The sequence below is a fragment of the Sceloporus occidentalis genome, unplaced genomic scaffold (assembly GCF_023333645.1).
Source record: "Sceloporus occidentalis isolate IW3139 unplaced genomic scaffold, rSceOcc1.0.p SCAF_2, whole genome shotgun sequence".
NCBI classification, from domain to species: domain Eukaryota; kingdom Metazoa; phylum Chordata; class Lepidosauria; order Squamata; family Phrynosomatidae; genus Sceloporus; species Sceloporus occidentalis.
The window spans coordinates 172,141,781-172,159,131 of record NW_028316982.1 but is presented as its reverse complement, the minus strand read 5'-3'; the positions used below and the strand labels follow the sequence as shown (position 1 = coordinate 172,159,131).

At 39.6% G+C, this 17,351-nt stretch overlaps 2 protein-coding genes across 2 annotated transcripts in view; one reads left to right on the top strand and one right to left on the bottom strand.

Annotated features, from left to right (window-relative positions):
* The window catches only part of LOC149319334 (gamma-aminobutyric acid receptor subunit beta-3), a 290,532-nt gene that overhangs the window by 113,357 nt on the left and 159,824 nt on the right, over positions 1-17,351 (top strand). The gene's annotated exons all lie outside the window — the stretch shown is intronic.
* Positions 1-17,351, bottom strand: part of LOC149319335 (gamma-aminobutyric acid receptor subunit alpha-5) — a 144,302-nt gene that overhangs the window by 126,764 nt on the left and 187 nt on the right. The gene's annotated exons all lie outside the window — the stretch shown is intronic.

Genomic DNA, 17,351 nt, shown 5'->3' with positions numbered 1-17,351 from the left:
GGTGGGATTACAACAATAAAAACAACAATTACAAGATTAATACGATTACCAATACAATATATTGACTAAATCGTCATTTAAAATACATATCATTACAAATAGAGGTGGAGTATTTCTAATTCTCTTATAACAGATTGGGTGGATAGGCCTGCCGGAAGAGATCTGTCTTAAGTGCCTTCTTAAAGGCATCTAAGGTGTAATAAGAGAGATCTCCTCTGGCAAGTCGTTCCATAGTTTGGGGGCTACGGCAGTAAACGCTCTATGGGAAGTTGTTATTAACTTGGTCTTAGCATATTCCAATAGTTGCTTCCTGGATGTTCTGAGAGTGTGGGGAGAGGCATTCCCTCAAGTAACTCGGGCCCAAGCCATGTAGGGCTTTATAGGTAATGACCAACACTTTGTACTGCACCTGGCAGCGAATCAACAGCCAATGAAGAGATTTTAGTACTGGTGTTATATGGCCAAACCTAGGTGTTCCGGTGACCAATCTGGCAGCTGCATTTTGAATCAGTTGAAGCTTCCGAACTTGGTACAGAGGTAGCCCCATGTAGAGCACATTACAGAAATCTAAAAGAGAGATTACCAGTGCATGTGTAAATTTATAGCACTTTATAAATAATAATAATAATAATAATAATAATAATGTACCACTGCTTCAAGGTCCTTTTGGTCCAGGTAGGGACACAGTTGACATATCAACTGAAGTTGGTACCAAGCACTGGCCGTTGCATCCACTTGAGATGACAATTGTAGTGACGAGTCCAGGAGTATTCCCAAATTGCAAACTTCGTCCTTTAGGGGAAGTGTGACCCCATCCAGGACTGGTTGACAAATCTCCATCCTCGAACTTGAGGTACCGATTGCAAGTACCTCCATTTTCTCTGGATTCAGCTTGAGTTTGTTTTCCCTCATCCAGCCCATTACTGACTCAAGGCAGGCATCCAGAGGAAAGATGCCATCCTTAGTCACTGCAGCAGTTGGAGGCATAGAAAAATAAATTTGGGTGTCATCAGCATACTCATAATACCATGCCCCATGTCTCCAGATGATCTCACCAAACGGTTTCATGTAAATGTTAAACAACATGGGGGACAGGATGGCGCCCTGAGGGACGCCAAATGTCAGCTCTCTTTTATCATTTACTAGTGTTGTTACCAATGGTTGGACATTTTATTTCTGTGTTTTTAAATTAGAATTTACCAAAATTAACAAACACCTTTATATCTGGAATAAAAAGAACTTGTTTTTGATTTCAGAAAAAGAAAATAGTCAAAGGTGTGAGGAGTTCAATCATCTGCGCCTTGGGTTTTGAGTGCTTAACTCTTGGGAGTATGGAAAACATGCAGGGATAGCTGTGTTGGCCATTTAACAAATACAAACAAAAGTCCATCTGTCATACCTTTATTTGGCCAAACGAAATGTAAATATATTTGTTGCAAGCTTTCGAAGCTCCATGGGCTTCTTCATCAGGCAAGATGTTACAAACCAAATTTGGGGGTGGTGGGGAGGTAAAGGTATTACTGATGGATTTTTGTTTGTATCTGTTAAATGGCCAACACGGCCAACACAACAGCATATATCATCCAACATGGGATTTTCATGCAAACACATATCGAGTTATTTTTAGTCAAAATGTGAAGACCATTCTTTAAAAACAGCAACAACAAATCCTCAGCCTTCAACTATGTGCATGTCATCCTTGCCTGCTTACCAACTATACTTCCTGAAGCTTTGTCTCCATCCCTATATACAATATGTGCAGTTTTTAGCATTATCCTATTTATGTTGTCCCCTCCTTGCCTCCACAGTGTACCATCTTTGTTTCTTACAGCATATAAACTTTATCTCTATCAGTCTTATAAAGTCTTATCTTCAGTCTAGCTAACATTCTTCTCTTCAAACTTTGTGTCAGCAATTAATATGCTTTGATGGCTGACCTTTCCCCTTATAATTTAGAATATTAGTTAGCATTCCATGATATCTCAGCAATGGTCAATGGCTTTGGAAAGGATAAGCTGGTATACCATGGGAAGTCAGGTAACAACTAATAACCTTAACTATTAATAAAAATGTATATCTTTGAAATGATGAGCAGTAGAGTTGAGTACCGGTCATGGTCAAGGTGTTTTAATCTGCTACCTATCTCTTGTGTGATATAAAAAGAAGGCCTTAAAGGTTATTGATCTTCTTACAAAACACTGCCTCTGTAATTTCAATGTTTCCATAATTCCTCAATGTGGACAGAATTACACTTCTGAGCATCCATATGTGTCATATTTTGTCTGTCTAGAATCAAGAAAAAGAAGAAATGTTTGCTATTTTTGTTTGTGTCGCTAACAACATCATCATTTCCTGTCCTCATTTTGTACTCTGATGGGAACTCAGATTATACCCAGGGCAGCTGACCTATATGCTCCCATCATCATGCTGCAGCTTTATCCGTGTGCACAAATATGATTCCTCCCCCTGCCGTGACTTCTTTTTGAAACAGATTGGCATTAACATTAATGCTTGCTTGAAAACTGTAGCTGAACTAATAAGACAGCATGCAACTGTCAAGAGAGCACAGCAGCCACTTGAGTTATTGCAGTAAACCCAATCACCTCAGTGAAGGGGGCATGATACTAGCTAAGGATGATGGGAGGTGTTACCTTTACATAAATCAAAGGCTAAGATGTTGGGGAAGGCTGCCCTGTGGATGCAGAGATGAGCTATGGACAGCCCCAACTTAGTGCCATCTCTTCCTCCCAACCATGTCCTATGTTTTTGGTTTTAGAAATGCAAGAGCAATTATTTCTCATAGGATCATAGAATCATAGAGTTGGAAGAGACCGCACGGGCCATCCAGTCCAACCCCCTGCCATGCAGGAAATCACAATCAAAGCATCCCCGACAGATGGCCATCCAGCCTCTGTTTGAAGACCTCTAAGGAAGGAGACTCCACTACACTCCGAGGGAGTTTGTTCCACTGTCGAACAGCCCTTACTGTCACGAAGTTCCTCCTAATGTTGAGGTGGAATCTCTTTTCCTGCAGTTTACATCCATTTCTCCGGGTCCTAGTCTCTGAAGCAGCAGAAAACAAGCTTGCTCCCTCCTCAATATGACATCCCTTCAAATATTTAAACAGGGCTATCATATCACCTCTTAACCTTCTCTTCTCCAGGCTAAACATCCCCAGCTCTCTGAGTCGTTCCTCATAGGACATGGTTTCCAGACCTTTCACCATTTTAGTCGCTGGCCTTTGGACATACTCAATGTGTCCTTTTTTAATTGTGGTGCCCAGAACTGGACACAGTATTCCAGGTGGGGCCTGACCAGAGCAGAATAGAGTGACACTATTACTTCCCTGGATCTAGACACTATACTTCTATTGATGCAGCCTAAAATCGCATTGGCCTTGTTAGCTGCCACATCACACTGTTGACTCATGTTCAACTTGTGGTCTACTTAGACTCCTAGATCCCTTTCACATGTAGTTTCATTCAGCCAGGTGTCCCCCATCCTATATCTGTGCTTTTCATTTTTCCGCCCTAAGTGAAGTACCTTACATTTCTGTACTGGTCTTTCGCTGAAACAAAGGTCTAGTTCAGTCAGTCTCATGGTCTGGTTTTCTTGAGACAGAAATTGCTTCCTGATCTAACGGGAGAATATTATTTTCAGTGGCTAAGATAATATATCATATTACAGAATATAAGCAGAGTTCTACAGGTCTTTGGACTGGTTCTCCTGGAAGTGGTGAGCCTCCTGTGTTTGGGCTAATTTACTACAGATTACAGGTGGGGATTCACAACTGTGACTGCTCTTCTGTGCAAGTAAAACAAAGCAGCCTCCATATGTAAAATGGGATTTCAGGTGTTCTGTCACTGACATGCTAATTTTCTACATACAAGACAGAAAATCTTGTACATAGATGTGGTCTGATGAGGTACAGCCCAAATGCAGGTTTACCCCGTTTATGAAAATGGGACCTCTTTTGTTGAATAGAAAAGAAAAGAGCAACTGCTTACTGCATTACATTACGTGTACTATGTTAAATCTCCTGCCACTGTTAAACTAAACCTTAAGGTTCATGTAGACAGAGGTAAAATGGGAGGGGGAAAGTAGATAGATATAGTTTCATTTATTCACTACAGACACTGTGATAATGGAACTTCATCAAAATAATGAATAAGAATGTTTTATAAGAAGGCTATCATACCCTGCAACATTTCACAGATGAAAACCAGAACACATGGCCAAGCAACATCAGAATGTGGTCAAGGCAGCAAAAGTTATTAATGAGGGAAAATCTAATACATAGGCGAGGCAGCAGCAGTTTGCATTTGCCTGAACCTACTGGTAAGGGAAGGAGAATGAAACTGGGATATTTTAATAGCAGCTGAAAAAGTGGGATAACAGAGATGTGACAGTTACCTTTATATTAAAGCAGAACTGTTCCTGCATTAATAGTGAGGAATCCGGTAATACTGTGGTGGGTGACCTTATAAAATCCTATACAGAGTGAAAATAACTCCACTGTTGCCGAAGGCACCTTCATGAGGGAAGTAATTTGTCCTTTACCTAGCATTAAAGTCCCACATTCCCCGCATAACCAGTTCATTTCATCTTTTTCTCCCTTCCATCTGGTTTCTTTGGAGACAATGACAACAGTAACTCACAAACTCATTGAACTGATAGAAAGGGCATTTGCGTACTTTTAGTGCTTTCATTCCACATTGTTATGACCCAAACAAAAGAAGGTTCTGTGTGCTTCACTGAAATGTAGTGGTGATAATGGAAGGGACGGGTAGAGATTTTACTCATGTTTATCACCAAGAGGCTGAAATGGAAATTTGAAACAAGATGGAGTAGGGGGAGACAGAGCTGATGAGGGGAGATTTGGAATGTAGGTTGCTGCTATATGAAAGATGATCCCCATGATGTTGCATTGGAGGAGGGCATTGTGTGCTCTGAGGAAGTAAATGGTGGAAGAATGGGGTGTGACTGGTGAGCTGGATGTAAGGCCACAGAAGTCTCTTGCTTTCAGTTTGGAAGAAGCATTCCTCTGAAAACCAAGAAATTGCAACAAACAAATGTTGTTTTCCAGCTCTTTTTCAAAACTTGATGAATGTATCCTGCTTGAGTAAACAAAATGGTGGATGAGAGAAAGTTGACTCTCATTGTTCATGGATTTTTTTATCCACAGATTGAAGCATCAACAGCTTGAAAATATTAAAAGAAGTCTAAATTCCAAATAGCAAACCTTGATTTTGCCATTTTACATAAAGGACACCATTTTACTATGCCATTGTATTTAGTGGGACTTGAGCATCCATTGATCTTGGTATCCACAGAGGGTCCTGGAAACAAACCTCAGCCAATAACAAGGGCTCACTGTAAATCTTTTTTCTATTAGGAATTAGATCTTTTCCAATTAGATTTTTGCCAAAATCCTAGTCCATTAATGGAGTTTCGCATTCTGGTGCTGGGATCACTAATCTGTTTGTTAGTCCATTTTATCTTCCAGTAGCAACAGTTCTCTATTCTTCCTTCAGCATCATTTATCCATCCTCTTAAACAGCAAAAATAGGTGCCCTAAAAACAATGATTATAAAGGAAGGCTTCTTGGAAGCCAGAGATAAAATCTAGGAAAGTAAATGTTATTTGTGGCCTACTTCTTTACAGTACACTAGCTGAGCACAACACAGTTACAAATGAGCTCACCTCACCCTGTGAGCTACAAAACACCACAGACTCATCCCATTGCTAAGGAAAGTGAGTCATACAGCATCTAAAAAAAGTTTGAAGGAAGTGAACCAAGCTTTCTTAAGCACTGAGTTGAAGAGGCATTAACAAACATACCAGGGACCAGAATTTCTGCAAAAAGGTCAGGTGTCATCCATTTGTTCTAGCAGCATTTGACAACTGCATCCAGAGCTGTCCCTACAGTTACACAGAGGGAAGTTACAGCCTTGTCTGCATGGACCAAAAGACCATCCCACACACCATTCTAGCAGTGTCATGTTTGGATGACACACAGCCCAAACCCCTGGGGCAAAGAGTCTTAATGATACATGACATGTTCAACACTAGAACCAGGATATAACACCGTTAGCACAAATTTTAAAGATGTACTTTGGATCTTCCCAGATGACCCAGAGCCCTCTGTTCCCATGCTGGGGTGGTTTTCTGCACATGCATCTCACTGAACCATCCTCTAGGTTTGCCGCTGTCTTCAGTTGCTCAGTCTGAACAAGGCACTCAGCCCTGTGATTGTTGCTGGATGCCTTATTCTGATCTTAGAAGTGAGCAACCCATGACAGTAACACTGGCTGGATTAAGGATATGTGTGCGGAGAGCTGCCCTAGTGTGGGAGTGAAGTTAACAGGGGGAGATTGAGGCAGCTCTGGGGCCAAGATACTCCTGGTCAGTGCAAACAAGGCCAAGATCAGGCAACATGCACTGCAGAACAGAAGTGGGATTCCTCCCACTTCTTTACGAACAGTCTGGCTTTGCTCCAGTGTTAGAGGCCAGAGCTGTATGGCATGCAGCCTGTTCAGATCCTCCTAAACTAGACTCCTGACTCAGGTGCAATACAGGATATTATCCCACAGTCAAGCTTGATGTAAAAAATAAACTGCCACCACATCCAGCTTCAGCACCTGAAGTTGAGAAAAGGGCATAATCTTGTTCAGTAAAAAGGATCAAAATGCCTCAGGTTGGCCCTGATATCATCATACCTCTGGAGATTTGGTTGAGGATGCTTGTGGCATTAAGAATGTCAGGTTCTGAGTAGGAACACAGTGTTACTATCTAGTTCATACCCAACATGGCCCAAATACAAGATGTATCCACACTGCAGAAATAAAGCAGTGTGACACCATTTTAACTGTCATGGCTACATCCTGTGGAACTCTGGGATTTGTAGTTTGGTGAGGTATTTAGCCTGATCTGTCACAGAGCTTTGTTGCCTCACCAAACTACAAACCCCAGAATTTCACAGGATGTAGCTATGACAGTTGAAGTGGTGTCAAATGGCTTTATTTCTGCAGTGTGGATATACACACATATGCATATGTGAGAGACTGAGACAAGAGCTTGAAAACAGCAAGAGAGAAGGCACTTCCTGGAGAAAACAATATGGTTGCAGAAACTGAATTTTCTTGAACAAGAATTACAGATGGACAGTGTGATATGCTTATAGAAATACAATGTGCTTGATATAGATATGATTTACATTTCATTGACTTAACCAGTTGTCCTTGGTCTGCTGCTTTGCCTGCTCTAGTCCTTTAGGCCAGTAGTTAAACTCTGGTAACTTTTATATTTCATTAATCTGTCAGACTGATTGTCAAACAGTACCTCCTCTCCTTGCCCTTGATACCTGTCCTCCAAGACTTCTAAACAAGTTCAAATAGCCCTGTGGGCTAACTTCCTTTCCTGCTGTTATGCTGTTTCAAATCTGAACCATTTGTGTACTTTTTGAAATGTAACACTTGTTTTGCAGCAGCTCTGAACAAAGGCTACCAGATGACAGGAATCCCAAATGGATATGGGGTAGTAGTCACATGAAAAAAGGTGTGTTCCTGTTTCTCCTTCTTTCTTCTACAGGCCTGTATATTCAGGGAACCATGCAGTGCTATACAGGGAAAAGTAAACCACACTAGAGAGAGGATTTTGCTTTTTTAAAAAAGATCCTCCATAGCCATCTTCCACATTATTCAGACAGATTTGTGTTTAAACATGTGGAGCTGCTGACGTTAAAGTTAATTTGGTCCTAAGGGATGTGGTTTGCTGAGAAAATTTTACTCCAGAATGACAACTGTATGACAGAATTCAGGGAAAAATTACTTTTGGGGACTACAACTCCCAGAATTTGCCAGTAGCTATGCTGGATCACAGCCAGTGTGGCACCGTAGTTTGAATGTTGGATTACAACCCTGGAGATCAGGGTTCGAGTCCTGCTCAATGATGAAACTCATTGGGTGACCTTGAGCAAGTCACATGCTCTCAGCCTCAGGGGATGGCAATGGCAAATCTCCTCTGAACAACTCTTGCCAAGAAAACCCCATGATAGCTTCACCTTAGGGACACCATGAGTCAGAAATGACTTAAAGGCACACAGCAACAACTACAACAACAACAGCAACATGCTGGATGAAGGATTCTGGGAGCTGCAGTACAAAAAAGTAATCTTTCCAAAATTAAGCACGGGTGGCACTTTACAATATTTGTTTCCAGGAAGCAAATAAATGAATTTGATCGATCATAAAAGTATTTGTACCACATTGAGATACTGAGTGATACTAATTGATTAGGCCACAAGATGGCAGTCACAAGTTCTCCTGGTGTTGGAGTCTAGAGATTTGGTCCAAATGCTTTCAGGCTCTTTGGTTGGGTTTACTAGAAAACCAGGGTAATTAAACCCCTCGGCTGTCTCACTTTCAGGAGCAAGACAGATGCTGTGTTTGTGTAACTCAGCTGCCTAGTGAACCTTGCTTGTCCTGAATCCAGGTGTATGCATGCATGGACATACATGTGTATGTATGAATATGTACAGAAGAAGAGAAAATGAGTGAAGGTGTATCAAAATACACAGTGAAATCAGTTTCATATCCTTTTAATCATTATGGCTCTATTCTATGGAATCTTGAGATTTGTAGTTTGGTGAAGCACCTAAAAAGTACCAAGATAAACTAAGAAAATAATGTGAGTTCTGCAGTAAAGATAGCAGTGTATCTTAAAAACTGTAGTTCTAGGTATCTAACCAGAAGTTCAAAGTACCCAATCAAAGTACAAATTCAAGCATTCTATGATAACTGAAGTGCTATAAAACTAATAAAAATGTAGTATACATACATCTCACGTCTGTGGCCTTTGTAGAGATATACAGCTTATTGCAGAGATACGTAGCTATTCTGCCGAACTGTTTTCTGAGAAATTAGCTTGCTAATTTTTTTTTTTTTTAGTGTGTTTAGCCAATCAATGAATTGCAACTGTGACTGATATCACATTTTGGACCATAGGTTTAGGATGTTAGATTGACCCCTTGGTCTCTGTCCTTGCTGACTGTGACAGTAAAACTGTAGTTTACTGCCAGTAGTGACAGTAAAACTGTAATTTTATTTTCATGCTTTGTTTTTTGCTTGTTTACAAAGCATGCAGAACATTTTTCTCCATTACAAAGCACTGTTTTCCACATTAGCAAAGTAATCCCCACAGTTACCTCAGGCAAGCCAGTATGACTCTTCCCATTTTACTGCCAGAATATGAATTTGAGACTGAGCAAAGGTGCCATTAGGTACTTTTAAATGCCTCAAGCAAGATCTCACACTTTGTGGTACTCCCATTCCTGAGAACGCTACTTAAGCTGAATGTTTACATCTCCTGCAGTTGGTAAAGTCCTAGGAGCACTGTTAAGAAAAAAAGGTGGTAAAGAAAAGGAGCCATGAAGGTTTGGTACCCTGAAAGGAAGATAAGAAACTCCAGTCATCTCTTCTCTATCTATAAACCACCTGAATGGGAAATTAGCAGTGTGTAGCTGTGGATGTATGTGCACTGTTTGGTTCTTTCATGATCTACCACATGATTTGAACAATAAGCAAATAATAATCAATATGTGGCTGCTTGGATTTGGCAAACTAGAATATGACAACCCAGAAAAGAGACTATGTGTGAGAAAGAGGGGAGGGAAGGAGTGGAGGAGAGGAAAGAACAAAACAGAGAGAGAGAGAGAGAGAGAGAGATTCCTGGTAAGGATGGAAAGAAAAGTTTAGAAGAGGGAAAGGCTGAAGGGGAAAAGAGAAAGATCACCAAAAAGAAAAAAATGAAGTGGGGTAGAAGTGACAAAATGGGAAGTGAAAAGGCCTGAAAGGGGCTCAGTGGTTTCTGACCCAAGCAAATCTGTTACTGCTATTGATAATGATACTGAGCAAATACTGGTGTAAACAATATTGGGGTGTAAACAATATTGGGGTGAGGTAAAGCAGGTTTGAACCTAAGTAATACTAGTGATAAGGAAATTGAAATAGTAAAAGATATCCCATATCTTAGATCAGTCATTGATCAGAATGGGGATTGCCATCAAGAAGTCAAAATACAGGGATTGGGAAGGGTAGCTATGAAAGAACTAGACAAGACCTTGAAATGCAAAGATATTAAACTTACAGTAATACCAATGTAAGATTCATCCAAGCCATTACATTTCCTTTCAGCATGTATGGACATGAGAGCTGGGCAGTGAAAAAATCAGATAAAAAGAAAATCAGTTTAGATGTAGTGTTGGAAAAGAGTGCATGGATAGTCAAGAAGTCAAACAAATGGATCCTAGATCTCATCAAGCCAGCACTCCCCCTGGAAGCCAGAATGACTAAACTGAGGCTATTGTACTTGATGATGAGAAGGCAGGAATCATTAGAAAAGACAATTAGGCTAGGAAAGGTGGATGGCAGTAGAAAGCGAGGGAGACCACACACCACATGGCTGGACTCAGTCAAGGAAGTCACATCCCTGAGTCAACAGGACCTGAACAGAATGGTTCAGGACTGGGGGTCTTGGAGGTGTTTCATTCATGGCGGTCACCATGAGTAAAGGCCAATTCCAGGCAATTAACAACAACAACAAAAATGGGCACATATTGCTAGCATTCTACATGGATTCCAGGCATGAATAAAATAAAGCAAGCCATTTGCATTAAAACCTCAATAACAACTAAAACACACAGGAGACAGAGAACATTATAAAATGTCAACTTCAACAACAAAAGTAAAAAAAGCTTAATCTGGCACTCAGAAAATTATAGGATTGACTCTGTATGCAGTTCTTTGGGGAGTGGGTTCCAAAACCATAGTGCCACCACAGGAAAAAGGCTCTCTTCCTTGTGGATATGTCTCTCTTAAAGGCCCCTGTGAAAAATCTCCTTTTCGTGCACTGACAAATGAGCTTTTTAGCAGGCACACCCCTACTTTTTAGAGAGTTTAGAATAAGTACTTTTTAGAGTGGTTGTGTTTGTTAGGGGGTCCTGGGAGCTGTAATCTTTAAAAGCAACATTTCCTAGCTCTGATTTTTATCCTTGCTTTCCATGCACTCCTAGATGATAAGGTCAATTCCTATCTGGTTCATTCTCTGTAAGTTGTGCCCTCACTATATAAAGAGACTTCTAAATGCATTTCTGTGTAGGCTAGAAGCTGTTTTGGGTCATGGGGAAACAAATCAAGCCTCATTTGTTGGAGGGGGGGGGTGTTCCTAAAATGATATCTACATAGAAAGTGTACTGGCATGCTTAAAAAGCCTAATGCCCTGACACAGCCTCAGTTTAAATTATACAAGATCAAATCTGTAGAGTCATGTGAACTTTTAAAATAAGTAAACTGCCTAACATAAGAACAGTTTTCACTTTTAGCTGGTTGCCTTTTGACTTTCAACATACTAAATCACCATTAGTTCCAAAAACAGCTCCAAAGTAAAAGCAGGATGTCAGTGCTAATCACTGTTATTCTTTTTGGATATTTCAGCGTTTAAAGAGCCTCTCAAGTACTATTATTTTTCCTGCTGTAACAGTTTTTCTTACATTACATTACCCTCTCCATTTATTTTTACCATCCTTGGAAAGAAGCAATATAGCTGGCTTGCAGAAAGTCATAGGAGTATATGCTAATAATCTTCTTTCCTTATTAGCATTATATTTTTATTAGGCCAACCAAAAGGGCATAACTTCTGAGATCTCCAGACCTCTTCATTTAATCAGAGGGTTACAAAAAGCAGGAGGTATAGGAAGTACAGTGGGGAAATAAACATTGATCAAGATCCTGCATTGGGAGACATGGCTATGGAGCTATGTCTCCTGGTACTGTGTCTCCCCTGCAAAACCTACAGTACTTTTTTCAGCAGTGCGGCACACACACCCTTTCAACACATCAATTTCCATTTTGCCAGAGGGCATGGGGGATGAATGGAGACACATCCAACTCTCTTCCTGTATCTGGTACACTATGATAGGTATCTCCCGGGTGTGTGTAATGACTGTAATAGTGAACTGTGATTGCATAAGGCAGACCTACAACATCATATTTACTGAACAGTATGCTAGCCATTGACATAGCATTGATCTTATGGCCCTAAGTCCAGTTACTAACTCTCAATGAATGTAGGTCCATTGAATCAACTATTGAACAGCAAGTCAACATTTATGTACATCTCATTGTTCAAAGGGTCTGATTTAGCTGAGATTAGCCCTTGGATTTAAGCCATCTGGTCCACATGGCATTCTAGGACAGCACAGGAAAGGCCTGCAGTCATTCAAATAAGGTTCTGCTAGGTGATAAGATGGTTTTAGCATTCACCGAGAACAAATTCTAGACAAGCTGGGAAGATGAAAAGGAAAAAAATTGAACCTTCATTTTGGAAAATTTGAGATCCAGCTGGAAACTCAGAACTGTCTCAATTTTGAGGAAAGACCATTGACTCAATGGCAAAAAGAAAAGAACAAACTAGGCCAGAGATAATTTTACATCCTTCAGTATCTGCTGATGTTAGACAGTACTTTTTAATTTTATTTTTAGATAACTTGTATTAGCCTGTCAGTATAAAACATACTTCATATTTAAACAAAATTTACTGATGTATAGTAATAGCATTACTCTTCTTAAGCCACCTCTGACAGTGGTGCTGTCTTGTTTTTTCCCCCCTGCTTTGTTTCTGGAATTTCGCTGGAATTTTGCATAATCACAATCCACTTTAGAAAATGCATAAGTTATTTCATGGCTTCCATTCCTTCAAATTCTTATGTGAACTGCACATTTCAAGCATAAAAGTTCCATGTTGCACACCTATAAGTCTACCTACCTCTTTTCACACAGAGCAACAATTCTGCAGAAGGTTTTGTGCAAGAGCAACTTTTACAGTTTGATAGGGTATTTTTTAAAGGACATACCTATCTTCCTAGGATTTTTGTCTGCATATGTGTATGTCTTGTGGATATGGGCAGGGGGCAACTGTATTCCAAACCTTATCAGGGTAAACAGAGGAGAGCTTAAACATTCTGAAGGGTGGGTATAGAATTTAGCAGGAAGTGAGTGTGTGTAAAGAAATTATTTGTTTTCCCTTCCAATAAGTTTAGGGGACATTTTGTATGACAATAGAATATACTCAGAACATGGGAGAAAAAAATAATTATAACTTTCAAAATGTCTCAGTCACCATATACAACCCCTATGTTGCACTCACTACTCTCTCCACCTTAGTGTTTCACTTCAAAACTAGGGAGAGCTTGGGAAGAAATGTGACAATTATTGAAGGGTCTCAATTTCTCCTTTAATCCAAGTTGTGAAGAAATTTTCCGGAGCAGTCAGATTTAGATTTGGTCCATCTATGTCAAAAACATCTCCCATATCTGTTCAAAAGTCTGGAATACAACATTCTTCCAAATCCAAAACACACCATTCATCTTTGTAAGATGAAACTAGAAAGCAGAAAACTGTAGTTTGAAATAACATTTATTGTTTACAGTATTTTTAGACAGTTTTCGAAAAGATCTCAAGACAATGTGCAACAGTTCAATAAAATGATCATATGGAAAAAAAACTTTAAAATTACATGAAAGCCCTCATACAAGAAATGTCATTAATTATCAAAGGAAGAACTTGAGAAGGCCTCCGTATTCCTACCAAACACACACACTATCAACTCTTGCTTATTCTGTATATACAGGATTAATTGCAGTGGGCTGGTAACAAGAAATTTGCTTATAAAAGAATGGCTCTTATAAGCAGTACATTAGATTTCCATTTTTGTAATAGCCTGCTTCACCAGGGGTAGTGGTGGTACTTAGGAACATAGGATGCATGTCACAACATTGGGAATGCCAAGCCTAAGCCCACTCATTAGAGACACTGAATCAATGTCTCAGCATGCTAGCCGGAGTAATTCTGGGAGCTGCAGACCAACATAATCAACACTGCAGGTTGTAATGCATCCTCCCCATGTCTTAAACTATTGTGATCTTTGCTGATTTCACACAGAGAATCACAAGGTAAATTCAATTGTTGTCACAACTAGAGTAGGCCCCTTGAATCAATAGGACTCACATAAGTGTTGACTACCTTTCCATAATTGACTGAAGGTGCCTACTCTAGCTGAAACTAGCTCTTGGATTTATCCCCAAAGATCCTTTTACTCGCTAAATCAGTGTATAATGGAAATGCTCACTTTGTCATGCATAATGCAGAGCCTTCTTTCTGGAGTTCATTTTGTGAAAGAAAGTGGCCCATAATGGGATCATCAGGATAACAGGTCCTATTCAGTTTTTATTAGGAACAGTTCACTCTTTGTGGCTGTGCAGTATTAGCTGTGTCTGCGGTCCTATGTACTTTTACCTGGGAATATGCATGCCTTATTGAACATACTGTGATAGGGCTGTGAAGTAGGATATAAGGGGCAGCCCCAATCTGTTATGCATAGTGCTTTTGAAGTAGAAATGGGAAAAATACTAAAAAATATTTGAAAAATTTGAAAAATGACCAAAAAGGGTTTTGGCTTGTTGTTTGTTTGGGTTGTTTGTTTGTTTTGTTGAATATCAGAAAGCCCTGAAGGGCGGGAATGTTCCCAGTTTGGGACTTATTCTGCATTAAAAATGCATGTTTTTTTAAAAGATAAAATGCTGTCTTTTATTTCCCCAAACCATTTTCTGCATAGAAAATGATGTTTCTGAACAGAAAACAGTTTTATTATTATTTAGGTTTTGTGCAGAATTTTTTTTCCATGCAGAAAATGCTGTTTTCAGTTTTAAAAATGCATATTTTTTTGCATAGAATAAATCTTGAATTGTGAATAGTCTTTGCAAACTGGACAGGTTTCAACAACTTAAGGCTTAAATTTAACACACATGCAAAAGTGCAGGTGTAAATTAAAGAGCTATACAATTGGAATAGCTACACAATTGTTTATTTTATTTAATGAAAAAATGTATATTCCACCTTTCTCCCTACATGAGATGCAAGGCACAAGACTCACTGGATTGGGACAATTCAGAGTTGCCTGGGGAAATGATTTCTTTATGTGTATGTGAAAGTCACTAATAGAGCCCTATCTAAGATTGTCTACTAGGAATCTGTACTTTAAAAATGATAGCTCTTAGTCAGAAGAGTTGGTAAAGGGCAGCCATGTTTTGAAGACATCCTCTCTTTAAATATTTGTGAAGTCAGTGTCTGACAGAATGATAAAAGAATCCAAGACGGGAGAGCTGAGCCTTGATGCTGTATGTCAGCCTTCAGTACCAAAAGAGTAAACTGATCAGGCAGGCCAGTGAGTCCAAGTCTTCCCCGCTCTGGTGAGATGCATCACATTTCTGTTTAAACAATTGTAACCCACTGGGCAATCTTGGTCAAGTCACATGCTCTCAGCCTCAGAGGAAGTGAATGGCATACCTCCTCTATACAAATCTTGCCAAGAAAACCCTATGATAGGGTCACTTTAGGGTCACCATAAGTTAGAAATGACTTGAAGGCACACAATAACAACAACAATCCAAAAAGAGCATCAATATATATACATTAGTTTATCAAAATCATATGCACACCCATGGCCTTTTTTGTTCTTTTCTTTAGGATGATGTTTTACAGCTTTTTCTTTTTAGTGATATATAAGTAATCACTCTAGGACTCTGGCTGCTGTCTTAACGGATTGTACTCTATCATTGTTCTGAAGAAGAAAGCCTGTAGCTCATTTGAAGAAAACATGCCTTGCATGTAGAAAAGGCTGAGGTTCATTTTCAAAAATTGTCCCGGTCTGGCTGAGAATTACTCCTGGGGTGCATCTACATGGCTCAGTCCTACAGAATAGTGGGAGCTGTCATTTTGTTAGGAACCAGCACTCTTTGGCAAAGAAGGCTAAAGACCTTGTTAAACCCCAGGATTCCATTGGATAGAGCTACAAGCAATTAGTGGTGTCAAACTGCAACTGTTTTTACACTATAGATGAACCCCTGAAAAGCAGCTGCTGTATGTCCATTGGTCTGACTCACTATAAGGCAGCTTCCTGCACACCTGTAGATCAGGTCACAACATGTTGGTTGCTTGAATCTGTGCAGGGGCTGATTGAATTTGTTCAAAATGGTATTATAAACACACACACACACAAAAGCAAAGGTGGCTGAGCTGGCAATAAGAAAAGGCAAAATCCATGCTTAACAAGTTTCTTAGGCTAGAGATCTCTTCCTCGGGTAAGATGTTACAACAAGCAGATTGGGAAGTAGGACAGGGAAGGCTTCAATACAGACACCATAATCAATATTCTCTTCTCCTAAGCATCAGAACTCACAAATGTTGCTGCAGCTTCATACTACAAGAGATAAAGAACTATCATTACCTTATGTATGTATGCATCCACAATGATTTTCCCCCTTTATAATTTGCTATAATAATTGTGCTAAAGAAAAGGAAAAGGACACAGCTGACAGAAGACAGAATCTTCAGCATTATTTTAAATTTTTTAAAAAATTATAAAATTGCCATTTTCCCTGAAGCTGAAGATGCTCCATTATATTCAGGTTCACTGAAATGCTCCTCACTCAATAATTGATTCATATCCATGTTTTATATATATATTAAAACTCTGTGAAATATAAATGGTCTGAGGTCTTCTGAGTCACTTCTCAAACAAAGAGTATTCTCACTTGTCCACACAGTGTCAGAAGCACTTAGCTTCATTCATTTCTCCCTCCTCCAACACTTGATGTTAAGTAGAGAGAATGAGAAGATAAATAATGCTGCTATTGACATGGTTCTGGACTGGAGGATCTTGATATTCTGATGTTTAAATAAGTGTGATGGATACAACGACACACACCTTTCTGCTGAGAAGTGAGGCTCCAAGAGTTCCATAAAGAAACAAACCCATTCTAAACAGTGATATTCTTCTTAACTGTGCAGAATAGCATACAGCTGTGGTCATTTCAGTTTCACCATTTGAATATATGAGCAGACCACCTAATAATCAGAATGTAATTTGAGGAGACTCTACACAACAGCTTCCCTTTCTTGTAAGTTGATATCACACCAGCTTTGTGAGAAATGTTTTGGGAAAAGGAACACTGTCTTTTCCTACTACAACCCTGTGATGACTGTAAAGGCAGAAACATGGATTGCTCCATTTATGTTAGTGGACATGTTCTGTTTAGACTGCAAGAGAGTTGTGTGGGTTTAACCTCAATATTTTTAACTGGGGGCGAGGGGGGGAGGGGAGGTAATGGTATACATTAGAAGTGCAGGAGTTCTGCATACAGCTTTCTCTCTCACACACATACACCCCACCCAACATTTATATCCACTAAAACACACACACAAATTAAAATCATAATGCTAGAGAATAAGATCCTC